Source organism: Leucoraja erinacea, chromosome 13 (assembly GCF_028641065.1).
Source record: "Leucoraja erinacea ecotype New England chromosome 13, Leri_hhj_1, whole genome shotgun sequence".
Classification (NCBI taxonomy): Eukaryota; Metazoa; Chordata; class Chondrichthyes; order Rajiformes; family Rajidae; genus Leucoraja; species Leucoraja erinaceus.
Genome location: NC_073389.1, coordinates 31,292,705 through 31,305,835, shown reverse-complemented (window position 1 = coordinate 31,305,835; position 13,131 = coordinate 31,292,705).

Sequence of the window (13,131 nt, the reverse complement as noted above, 5' to 3'; positions counted from 1 at the left end):
TCATTTCCAGCTCTCATCAGTCAGGTGAGCTGTGAGGAATCCTTTTGATGTTCGCCCGATTGTGCAATCAAGGCACTCAGCGTTAGGGTTCACTGGGAGGAAATGACAACAGCAACAGGAAAATCATCCAGTGAGGCAGTCCACTTATGTTCACAAATCGCTCAACGAGCTGAAAGGAATGCATTTTGTTGGTGAATGGATTATTTATTTAAACTTACTTCGCCCCATTCCCGTCAGAGGTTTTGATATGGCTGCTTATAAGCACAGTCAGTGATTCCTGGTGTGTGAGACCCTGAATACAGATGCTGAAGGAAGCATTGAAGGGTTGAAGAAAGGAAGCACAAGGACAACTACAAATATAACAGGGATTCAATGAAGCCCGATGACGTGCGTTATTTAGCCTGCCTGGATGACCCCTGGAAACCCCAAATTAACAATAATTAATGTAAGGCATGTGTGACTTCAGAATACAATCCCAGTCCCCCATCAGTTGTACGGCAATTCAATTCTCAGCGCTCTCAGAAATATACTGAACGATAGCTCATATCACAATGTATACTTTGGTTTTATTTTAGGAAAATGCTTGCAACAGTGCCCATCATAATGTTTGGGACAAAGACCCATCATTTATTTATTTGTTTCTGTATTCCAAAATTTGAGATTTGTAATAGAAAAAAATCACATGGGGTTAAAATGCACATTGTCAGATTTTTTATAAAGGCCATTCTTATACATTTTTGTTTCACCATGTAGAAATCAGGTAAAGTTGGGGGGAGCTCCCCCCGCCACGGGTACCATGTAATCCTGTGCTACTTGCTCCATGGTCGGATAGTCGGCGACTAAACCGTCTCCCCCACCTGGTTTGCCAGGTGAGGAGGGGGCTGGGGACCCACAGCACGACCAAAAACAAGACCAGTCAAAGGGCGGATGAGCTTCTAGCGAGCCAACAGCCATCCACACTTCAGTAGAAGTTGCGATCACTGCCGTACATAGCATTGTAAGGAATGATGATAAAGCACACACACCAAAATCTGCAGGAACTGGATGGAGGACAGAGATATGTGGTGTGTCCGTCACCGTTCCTGTTGGAAACCAGCAACACTGCATCGCTAATGTTTTCAACGATGATGATTGAATTAATGAATGAATGTATGAATGAATGAATGAATGTATGAATGGATGTATGAATGTAGAAATTACAGCTGTGTTTATACATAGTCCCCACATTTCAGGGCACCATAATGTTTGGGACACATTGCTTCACTGGTGTTCGGAATAAGCCAGTTCGGTATTCCGAAAAACGCAAGGAATCATGGGATTTGGCAAAGGTCATTGGGGTATGAAAGTCATTGGCCGGCTGTTCATTCTACAGTAAGACAATGATCATAAACATACTGCCAAAGCAAGAAAGGAGTTGTTCAAAGCTAAAAAATTGTCAATTTTTGAGTGGCCAAGGCAATCACCCGATTTGAACCAAATTCAGCATGCCTTTTATATGCTGAAGAGAAAACTGAAGGGGACTAGCCCCCAGAACAAGCATAACCTAAAGATGGCTGCAATACAAGCCTGGCAGAGCATCACCAGAGAAGACACCCAGCAACTGACGATGTCCATGAATCGCAGACTTCAAGCAATCATTGCATGCAAAGGACATGCAACCAAAAATTCTAAACATGACTACTTTCATTTACATGACATTGTGGCGTCCCAAACATTATGGTGCCCTGAAATGGGGGGACTATGTATAAACACAGCTGTAATTTCTACATGGTGAAACCAAAATGTATAAAAATGGCCTTTATTAAAATTTATGAAGAAGCTGTTCCTGGACCTGCTGGTCCGGCAACGGAGAGACCTGTAGCTCCTCCCGGATGGTAAGAAGGTAAACAGTCTGTGGTTGGGGTGAGAGCAGTCCTTGATGATACTGAGCGCCCTTCGCAGACATCATTTGCTTTGGACAGACTCAATGGAGGGGAGTGAGGAACGGTGATGCGTTGGGCAATTTTCACCACCCTCTGCAGTGCTTTCTGGTCAGAGACAGAGCAGTTGCCATACCATACTGTGATACAGTTGGTAAGGATGCTCTCGATGGTGCAGCGGTAGAAGTTCACCAGAATCTGAGGAGACAGATGGACCTTATTTTGTCTCCTCAGGAAGAAGAGACGCTGGTGAGCCTTCTTGACCAGAATTGAGGTATTGTGGGTCCAAGAGAGGTCATCGGAGATGTTGACCCCCAGGAACCTGAAGCTGGAAACACGATCCACCTCCGTCCCGTTAATGTGGATGGGGCTATGCGTGCCATCCCTAGGCTTTCTGAAGTCTACAATGAACTCCTTGGTCTTCTTGGAGTTAAGGGCCAGGTTGTTGTCAGCGCACCATGCTGCCAGGAGCTGGACCTCCTCCCTATAGGCCGACTCATCATTGTTGCTGATGAGGCCAATCACCGTTGTATCATTTGCATACTTGATGATGGTGTTAGTACCATGTACAGGTGTGCAGTTGTAGGTGAAGAGGGAGTAGAGGAGGGGGCTCAGCACACAGCCCTGTGAGGATGAGGGTTGAGCGTTGAAGAGGTGTGCTTGTCTAACCTAACAGACTGGGGTCTGTTGGTTAGAAAGTCCAATACCAGTTGCAGAGGGAGGGGTCGATGCCCAGGTTACCGAGTTTGGTGATCAGTTTAGAGGGTATAATGGTGTAGAATGCTGAGCTGTAATCGATGAACAGCATTCTTACGTAAGTGTCTCTGTTGTCGAGGTGGGAGAGGGCGGAGTGAAGTGCCGTTGAGATGGCATCCTCCGTACTCCTGTTCTTGCGGTAGGCGAACTGATAGGGATCCAATGTGGGTGGTAGGCAGCCTTTATGGTGTGCCAGGACCAGCCTCTCGAAGCACTCGGCGATGATGGGTCAAACTCAAATGCAGAATATTGCAGATGCTGAAAGTAATATCTTTAAAAATACCCGGAAAATGGAGAAACACTCAGCAGGTCAGGCAGCATCTTAGTAGAAAGAAACAGTTAACACTTCAGGTCGATGACCTTTGATCGCAACTTAATATTCCTCAGCAGTAAGACCTATTTTTCGTTTTAATTTTGTCTTATTTATAGTGGTAGGAAATGACCACTGATGAAGCAAATTATTTCTCAGCAGCAATTGTTCACCTCCATTGTACCAGGCCAGATGCAAACCAGGAAGCCGGCTAGTCATCTCAACTACACACACATTTGTATTCTGTTTAGTGATTCATCCTATTCAGTACAATTATCGAGTTACCACAATACTGGCTCCCAGTTGTTCTCAATGGAGCGTAACATTTTTGCAGATATAGAAGAGACATTTGGAAGATGCTGCGATGTTATAGATGTAACTTGGACCTCAAATTTTATTTCTATTAATATAAAACTGTTCAAAAGTTACCTTCACCACTTTTACATTTAAATCTGCTTATACTGCATACTGGTTGGTAATTTGTTCCATTATCTTTGAAAAACAATCTAAAGCCACAGGCATTTGTTCTCCAAAATGGTCGTACTCCTTATTTCCCACACTTCAATGTTATTTTTTAAATATCTTCCACTCATTTATTTTATATGTCTCTATGTCTCTCGTTTCCCTCTCCCCTGACTCTCAGTCTGAAGAAGGGTCTAGATCCAAAACGTCACCTATTCCTTTTCTCCAGAGATGAGGTCTGACCCACTGAGTTACTCCAACTTTTTGTGTCTATTTTTGGTTTAAACCGGCATCTGCAGTTCCTTCCTACACAATGTAATTTCCTTGTTCTGCAGCTCTTTGTGCATTGGATCTGCAGTGGAGAGTGGAGGAAGGACCTGGCTACAGAATGATTCCTGGTCTCTGTGTGAATGAGAATTATTCAAATATCTCAATCAGCTCTGCAAAGGAAGGTGGGGAAATGATTCTATTATAAAAATAGGAACCACACTAGCTACATGGCTGTAAAATATTTATAAAAAACCACAAACGCTGTAAAATTTGAAATAAAAACGGAAAATTCAAGAGATACTCAGCAGGTCAGGCAGCACCAGTGGAGAGGAAACAGTGAATGTTTCAGGTCAGTGAGTACAATAAGCTACATTTTCATAGAAAAAGCTATGAATAATTATAAACTAACCACTTCTACGAGGAGACAGCAGGCAGACACGATCAGTTCCATTGTGCTAAATTAGCCCTAATGCACTGCAGAGATGAGACAAATTTGATCTTGATGTTTATAAGTTAGTTTTTTTTACACAGCTTGTTGAATTTCCATTATCTGCAGGTTTTTTTCTTGTCAATAAACGTTCCGTTACATTTCCTTTGCAGTCAATGCTAATTTAGAGTGGTATTTAAACTGGAATTAATCAACCGCTCTCCTGCCTGAAATAGTTATTTTATTCTTCCAGTGAGGCCAATATCTCATTTTAAAATGTGCTATTCATAAGGCTGGATTTGAGCCATTATTTTACACTGAGAGGTGTGTGCCGTCTTCGTGTGTTTGAAAATATGCAGCAGAAATTGTCCTGGATGTAATATCATTCCACAAAGTATCCCAGTGACAGAAAAGAACTGACCTCAATAGAAGCTCCAGATAAAAAAAATCACAATTTTTCTATGTTGTTTTGAGGAAGTTGAAGATTAATTTATATGTTGCTTGAGAAATTTAAAGGAAAAGTTACCTCGCCAGAGGTTTATTGTTCCCAATGATGCCTCCTCCTTCCTGCATGAAGCTTACATTCCCAGCGGTATGAATATATGACTTCTCTAACTTCAAGTAACCCTTGTTTTCCCTCTCTATGCATCCCTTTCCCTTCCTGGTTATCCAACCAGTCTGACTGTCCCTGATTACATTTTATCTTTGTTAGTTTTGTTGTTACCTTTTCCTAGCTAACAATGATCTATTCTACATTTTCCTTGACCACCATCTCCTTTGATGTTTCGTTCTCACACCTCACGCTTCCTTATCTCTGTGTCTTCCTACTTCCCCTGATTTTCAGTCAGAAGAAGGGTCTCGACCCGAAATGTCAGTGATTCCTTCTATACAGATTTGCTGCCTGTCCCGCTGAGTTACTCCACCATTTTATGTCTATCTTTGGTGTAAACCAGCATCTGCAGTTCCTTCCGACACAGTTTTCTTCATGGTTCTGCTGTTGCATCGATCTTTTTATCTGCTTCTCAAGTTAAGATAATTGATTTTCATCCACTCTGGTCCCAACCGTGGTTAAACCAACATCGCATTAAAAATAAAACACCGAAATAAACACAACTTAGATCCATGTGGAATATAATTCCCCACATTCCATTATGTATTTCAATTGAACGCAGAAGTGCTGATATGTTGGAGAAAATTGAACTATTAAATCACTGTAGATTTGCTTCGAAATGGCAATTAATACAACCTTTGAAATAATATTAAAACACACTCACATGGATTAAATATAATTTTCAAACCATCATATTCTAGATTTCAAAATGCAGATTCGAGTCCCTGAAATGGTAGATCTCTTATCTGCCAGAACAGTCTAAACTAACCGTTCCCTCATGCTTCACACATCCACTGCCTTAAAGTACCGCGAAGCAATCAGAAAATGAAAATTATATTTTTATGCAATGAAATCTGTTTTGTCACAACAAATTGAAAGGATGCTGTTAAATGTTCTGTCAAGGTGAAAGAAGATAAACAGCAACAATCTTAAATTCAGCTACACTCAGTCTACATTGACTGCGTTCTCAGTACTGACTCATAAAATATGAGCAACTGCTCTTCCATCTTATTTGTTTTCCAAAGAACTGTTTGTTAACTAGTCTTCCAGATTAATATCTTTGGTTTATAATGTGTTTATTTCTCCTGCTACAGGGCATGAGTTTGGCTTAATGTATATTCAAACCACGGTATAATCACAGTTAATAATAGTTTTCCATTTATTCACAGACATCTCTTTTTGAAGTCTTTCTTTCCGAGTTTTACTTGGATAATTTATTTAAATTTATTTTAAACTTATCTTAAACTCTATCTCCAATCTCGGTGAGTTGTCAGCTGGAATTAATTCTCTGTGATGAGTGGGTATGTGAGCTTCAGTCACAAATCCACTGCACATCGCTCAGGGATGTGGAGGATATCAGAGATGCCATAATCATGGAGATCTTCAAGAAAAGAGGCATGTCCAATTGCAGAGGGAACTCCCTGCTATCTGTCACAAGGAAACTCATCATTAGGATCCTCCATAGGCACGGTGAACATGATCTCCAAAGGATCTTAGGACAGCACAGTGGCACAGCAGTACAGCTGCTGCCTTACAGTGCCAGAGACCCTGGTTAGATCCTGACTATGGGTGCTGTCTATCCGGAGTTTGTACGTTTTTCCTGTGACCACATAAGCTTTTCCAGGTGCTCCAGTTTCCTCCCACACTCCAAAGATGCGCATTGTAGATTAATCGGCTTCTGTAAATTGACCCTAGTGAGTAGGATGGAACTAGTATATGGGTGATTGCTGGTTGGTGTGGACACGGTGAGCTGAAGGGCCTATTTCCACACTGTTTCTCTAAACTAAACTAAACTAAACTAAACTAAACTAAGGCAATGCAGGGGCAATACCAGCCATTAGAAAGTGCCTTTGGTGACCGTAAAATGTATTTTATTGTTTTTAGTTTAGTTTAGTTTAGTTAGAGATACTGGTTATGAGGAGCAATGGAAGACCGCCATCAAATGTGGCTACCCACAAAAAGCAGTCTCCATCTTAAACTTGCTCTATGACAACACACAAGCCAGTATGTTAACTAAACAAGGCTGCAATCTTGCTGTAACATTTTTCCCAATTCCCAAATCTCAATTGTCAATTTATCGCATGAAGGCAGTGCTTGTGTTGCTCACAGCTAGTCGTCGAGCTCCAACCCACTTTTGAGGACTTCTCCGAAGTATGCAACAGGACGGGCCATCTACTCAATATCTACAAACAAAGATCCTCTCTCAACTTGTCTTTACTGTGCCACATTTCTCTCCAATAATAAAGATTCACAGCAAGACTTGAGAAAACATTGACAACTTCCCACATCACGGGGCTACCTGGTGCGTTAATTGTTGATCAACAGAGAAGATTTCTTGTCAAGTTTTTCCATTTCAAAGCACATTTCTGTATTGCTTGTTGAAAACTATGGCCTCTGTCAATTACTTTCACAGTGGGAGTTGTGTAGTGCTCCCTTTTGTTACATTATTAATGATATCACTTTTAAATCCATAAGATACACTGCTGTCCATTGGATTTCTATTTCACCAGAATGTGGTTCACCCGTATGCAGAGGATATATACCTAGTCAAGGCTGGGGAAGTAACGTGGCATACAAACGTTTTATCAAAATGGACATTTGGAATAGGCCTAGTTACTTATTATTGTAGTAGGCAGGTGCTATCGACCTGCACGGGAAGGTAGACCCTCCCACCCCCATGAGTCTCGGGCAGATGGGGCTCCTCAGCCTGGGAAGGCAGTCCATCTAGGAGAGGGAAAACTCTGATTTAAAACCTCCACTGCCTTGTGGCCATCTCCAGCCATGGAAAAAGCTCGGAGTGAACCTCAAGAAAATCCAGAGCCCCTAAGACAGTTCGTCATTGTCTACAACCTCGCTCTGGCAGCTCCTGCGACGGCGATGGTGCCAAACTGTAATGGCCCTGCTGTTCCTTTGGATCGATCAGCGACGTGGAGAGGGGGGAACGTGCTGCATGGGCAACAGCCTGTCCTCCATATGACATTGCCCAGGCTTGCATCCAACCACACATCACCTGCAAACTAGGATGCATCACCCATGGTCAGTCAAGACCGAGGGGGGGGGGGGGGGGCTACTACTACTTATTTCTGCAGAGTGGCTTTCAGTTGGAATGTTGCTTTCTGTTTCTTTGTTGTCTTTCTCAGTTGTTGGTTTGCAAACATTATCTGTAGTTCTTTCAACTTCTACGATGGAGCAGAGAGGAGTGTACCTAAAGTCACTCGTCACTAAGGTGACCTACTGGGTGAACCTCATAGGGATGAAATAGAAACTTAATGAACAACTGTATGTTCTGCGGACTCAAATCTAGCATCAAAAGAGAGCACCACGCATCTCCCACCATGGAAGCAATTGGCAAAGGCCATAACTTTCAACAAGTGGACAGAAATGTGTTATTCTGCAACACAAAACATGCAGTGAACCTCTTTCCTTTTGGTATAAATCCGATTTCAATCAGGTTAGAGTTTTAACACACACACACACACAAACACACACACACACACACACACACACACACACACACACACACACACACACACACACACACACACACACACACACACACACACACACACAAACACAAACACACACACACACACACACACACACACACACACACACACACACACACACACACACACACACACACACACACACACACACAAACGCATCACAAAGGTGGGGGCCAGGGAAAGTGGGGGAGCGCTGTCTGAAATTTACACCCGCGATGAAGAGGAAGGTAAAAGACGGCTGGCACACTTCGGTAAGTCCTTCAGAGATTAAGGAGAAGGGGAAGAGGGGGGGGGAGAAAGGGAGAGAGGAGGAGAGAAGCAGAGAGAATGGGAGAGAAGGGGAGAGAAGGGGATAGAAGGGGATAGAAGGGGATAGAAAGGGGGGAGAAGGAATGGAAACACTTTTAAGAAGCCAGACAATGTTTAATAAAGTTTAGCAGGCATTTAACATTACCGGTCGGTTTACTTACCTTTTTTTTCTCAATGAGCTTTACCTTCGACTACCTTCGATTAACCTTGATTGACTTCGACTACATACAAATAGCATTATGACCTACCAGGACCTACCTCTGACCTGCTCTCCACCACTCTCCCCCTGGACTCAACCCATATCTCACCTGATGATCTCACAAACCATCTCAACTCCACCTTGTCTACCTCCCTCAACACTCTGGCCCCCCTCAAACCAAGAACCGTAACTTTCAACACATCTTCACCCTGGTACACACCTGCACTTCGTAAGCTGAAACAGACTGGTTGCCGACTTGAACGACTCACAAAGAAATCATCTCTCACAGTCCACCATGAAGCTTACAAACTCCACCTGACTGCCTACAAAGATGCCCTCATTGCTGCAAAATCTGCCTACCTCTCCTCCATATTCACCGACCCCTGCCTAAACCATAGAACCCTCTTCTCCACAGTGGGCAACCTCCTCAAGCCTCGAGCCAACACTCTCCCTACCTCTACTCCGGATCTCTGCAACTCATTCCTCCACTTTTTCGCTGATAAAATCAGCACCATCTATCAATCTTTATCCCCTGTACCCGACTCCCCAGCATCTACTCCACCACCTACCAAGGCCCCTCCTTTCAACATCTCCACTGACCTCCTTACCCCTCCTCCACACTGCTTCCTCTCCCAGTTTGACCTGGTCACCCCTACTGAAATCTCCAAACTCATCAGCTCTTCCAAACCCACTACCTGCTCCCTCAACCATCTCCCCACTCCCCTGCTGAAGCCCTGCCTCCCCGTTCTCTGCCCCACCTCACTAATCTCTTCAACTCCTCATTGTCCCAAGGAATTGTCTCCTCCGCTTTCAAAACTGCTGCTGTCACACCAATCTTAAAGAAACCTGGTCTTGATCCTTCCTCTCTCATTAACTACCGCCCAATCTCAAACCTCCCCTTTCTTTCAAAAACCCTGCAGCGTATCGTTGCGTCACAACTTCAATCCCACCTCCTTGCGTATAACCTATTCGAACCCCTCCAATCTGGCTTTTGCCCCCTCCATAGCACAAAAACTGCTCTCCTCAAAGTCCTCAACGACCTCCTCACCTCTGCTGACACTGGTTCCCTCAACATCCTCATCCTCCTCAACCTGAGTGCAGCCTTCGATACAGTGAACCGTAACATCCTGCTTACCAGACTTGCGGACCTTGGCATTGAAGGTTCTGCACTCAGCTGGCTCTGTTCCTACCTTTCTAACAGATCCCACTTCATCTCTCCCCATAACCACACCTCTGCTACAGCCAGTCACTCAAGGCGTTCCCCAAGGCTCCGTACTCGGCCCCCTCCTCTTCATCATCTACATCCTCCCCCTTGGTCAGATACTCCGCCACTTCAACCTGGACTTCCATTGTTACGCCGATGACACCCACATCTATCTCGGCACCAAATCCCCCCACATCCCCACCCCCCCCCCCCCCCTTCTCTTATATCAACTCCTGTTTGTCAGCTATAAAAACCTGGATGCAACATAACTTCCTCAAACTCAACAGCGATAAAGCAGAATTCCTCCTCATAGGCTCCAAATCCACACTCAACAAAATCAATAACCCCACTCTCACCATCGACGGCACCACTGTCTCCCCATCTCCCCAGGCCCGCAACCTTGGTGTGATCTTTGATTCCACCCTCTCCCTTGAGCCTCACATCCGCCATGTCATTAAAACCTCCTTCTTTCATCTCCGCAACATCGCCAAACTCAGACCCTCTCTCACACCTCCCGCTGCTGAAAGACTCATCTATGCCTTCATCTCCTCCCGACTGGACTACAGCAACTCACTTCTCCTTGGCATCAGCTCTACCTACATCAACCGATTCCAACTGGTCCAGAACGCAGCTGCCCGACTCATCACCCACACCAAATCCTGGCATCACATCACTCCAATCCTCAAACAACTTCACTGGCTTCCCATCTCCCACCGGATCACCTACAAAATCCTGGTCCTCACCTACAAAGCCCTCCACCATCTGGCCCCCCCATATCTCACTGACCTCCTCTCCCCCTACCAACCCTCACGGTCCCTCAGATCCACATCAGCCGGTCTCCTCTCCATCCACAAATCCAACCTCCGCAGTTTTGGGGACAGAGCCTTCTCCAGGGCAGCTCCCAGGCTCTGGAACTCCCTCCCCCAACTGATCCGCAATTCCGTGTCCCTCACCATCTTCCAGTCCCGCCTCAAGACCCATCTCTTCACCTCTGCCTATCCTTAGCCCCACGTCCCCCTCCCTTTTCATCTGTGCTTGAATTGCCTCATATTGTGTTTTGAATTGAATTCTGTCTTTAATTTGTGTACTAGTCATGTCTCTACTATTTATTTCATTCCGCTTACATGTTTTTCCTCTACTTGCTAAATTTTTGTAAGGTGTCCTTGAGACTCTTGAAAGGCGCCCATAAATAAAATTTATTATTATTATTATTATTACCTCGACTAAACCCACGAGTAAAAAAATATTGATATTTTCCATGGCAACCGTTTTTTACTCGCAGGTATTTTTCAGCATGTTGAAAAATATGCCGCGAACTAGCTGAGGCCTCAAGTACGCGGGGACTACTCTCGAGCATGAAGGAGAGTTACAAAACACCTCCTAGGACCTTGTGTCGACCATGCTGCGAGTGTGAGTCGAGGGCAAACTCGTCTGAACTCGCAAATTAGGTCACCGCAGTGGGACAGCCCCTTATCGATATACAGTGAAAACCCTTTGTTTATGTGCTACAGTTTTCAGTCAAATCATGAGTACAATTAAACCACACACAAGTACAAGAAGTAGTGCAGAGATAAATACCAGAGTGGAGAATATAATGTTACCGTATTATAGCATTACAGTTACAGAGATAACAAAAGTTCAATGTCCACAATGAGGAAGGTTTGGAGATCAGGGATATAGCCTTAAACCCCTGTCCCACGGTACAAGTTCATTCCAAGTGTTCTCCCGAGTTTGCCCTGATTCGAACTCGGAGATTTACGGTAATGGCCACTCGTCGGTACTCGGGGCTCTCATGGATATTTTTCATCATGTTGAAAAATCCGACATACCGCATTCTCCGTGCTTACCACGAGTTTGATTTTTTTTTTAACTCAGGAGAGCTCTTGGAACGAACTCAAACCGTGGGACAGGGCTATTAATTTATGAGATGACTGTCTGACAATTGTGGGGAAGAAGCTGATCTTGAATCTGGTGGTATATGCTTTCAAGATTTTGTAGCTTCAGCCCAACAGGAGAATGGAGAAGGGGGAATAACCACGGTGAATGTGATTCTTGATTATGCTGGCTGCTTTCCCGGGCAGCATGAAGAATAGTTGGAATCAATGGGGGGTGGCTGATTTGTGTGATGGACTGGGCTACATCCACAGCTCTCTGCAATTTTCCATGAGCAGAGCTTTTGCTAAACCAAGCTGTGATGCATTCCGACAGGCTGCTTTCTACAGTACATCTGTAGAAGTTGGTTTGTGTCGTTGGAGATATGCCAAACTTCCTTAATGGCCTGTCCCACTTTCACGCTCTAATTCACAACCTTTGTTTACTCGCGGACAGTTTTCATCGTGCTAGAAAAACGCCTTGACCTACTTGATGCCACGAGTACCTACGACTAACATCACGGCCTGCTATGGCCGACCTACGACCTCCTACGATCTCGTGATGACCATGCTGTGAATATGAGTCAAGGACAAACTCGGCAGAGGTCGTGAATTAGGTCATGAAAGTGGGACAGGCCCTTGATAGAAGTAGAAGCATTAGCGTGCTTTCTTGTAGAAACAAGGAACTGCAGATGCTGGTTTATAAACAAAGAAACCAAGTGCTGGAGTAACTCAGCGGTTCAGGCAACTTCTCTGGTGCACATGGATGGGTGACGCTTCGGGTCAGGACCTTGTTTCAGACTGATCATGGTGGAGGTGTGGAGAAAGCTGGAAGTGACAAGGGGCAGGACAATACCTGGCAAGTTGCAGATGGATACGTGAGAGGCGGGGGGTCGGTAGGCAGGTGGTTGGACAAAGACCAGAGATGAAAAGACAGAAGGTGTGAGACACAGGGTTGAAGAATTGAGGAAGAACAGAGGAAGACATGTAGGTGGAAGTGGAGGGGGAAGAGGTGAAATAGTCGTGAGTCCAGGTGGCCATTCACCATTCAACACCAGCATCCCCTCCAAACTTGTTATCAAATAAGCTGTGTCTCTCTAACTGGATCCTCCAACCTCCTCATCAACAGAACACAATCGATAGAAATTGACAACAACAATTCCTCATTCATAACCGTCTGCAAAGGGGCCCGTCAGAATATAGGGGATGGGAGATCGAATCATCGGTTTGACTGGGGCCAGACCACCAAGCCAGGATCTAACATCAGTAAAACAAGGAGCTGATGTGG